We start from the raw sequence: 809 nt of genomic DNA, 5'->3' as shown, positions 1-809 counted from the left end.
AAACGATCCATTCGTCATGATTGATTGTTCTCTTCAAAACGAATTGATAAAAAAGCGCTATCATTCGTATAGAATTTGAATGTATGGAAAATATTCCTGAGAATTTCACAGCTTATTGTCTTATTATTCATGATAGAGTGATAGAATATAATACATTGCCTAATGTTATTTTTGAAATTATATGACGATATGAATTCGAAACTTGCTATTTTTAACTAAAAAAATTTATTATATAAATAAATCAATAAATATTATACGCTACTGTAATGTTACGCTACTGTGTTATTGCAACACATTCTAATTATATGTATGACTCATACTATCAAATATATAACATACACTTTATTTATATCTCATGATTTCATCTTCCCTTTCTTTTTTAAATAGATACTCGTACAATAGTATCGTTTGAGAATACATATGTAAGATCGCAGAAGTAATTCATTCGTCTTGCAGTGTACATCATTTTATACCATAATGTCTATTGTGTTTATCATCATTTTTGTTACCATTATTAAAACTATAATGGCAACGATTACAACGATAAATTCTCCTTCTTTTCCTCAAGATATAAATACAGAAATAATTCTATATCTGCAAAAATATGGTTATTTAAATAACATTGGGAACAATACGCAATTATCGATCGGGAATGAAAAACTTAAACAGGCTATTGCATTATTTCAAGAATATTATCAAATACAAGGTGATGGTACATTGAATGATCGTACGTTACATCAAATGCGTAAACCACGATGTGGTCTCCCAGATATTCCACATCATGAGCACGATACAGGTATACATAAATG

This window comes from Trachymyrmex cornetzi, unplaced genomic scaffold, assembly GCF_001594075.2.
Source record: "Trachymyrmex cornetzi isolate Tcor2-1 unplaced genomic scaffold, Tcor1.1 scaffold31, whole genome shotgun sequence".
Classification (NCBI taxonomy): domain Eukaryota; kingdom Metazoa; phylum Arthropoda; class Insecta; order Hymenoptera; family Formicidae; genus Trachymyrmex; species Trachymyrmex cornetzi.
The sequence above is the reverse complement of the archived record's forward strand: the minus strand, read 5'-3'. Positions refer to the sequence as shown.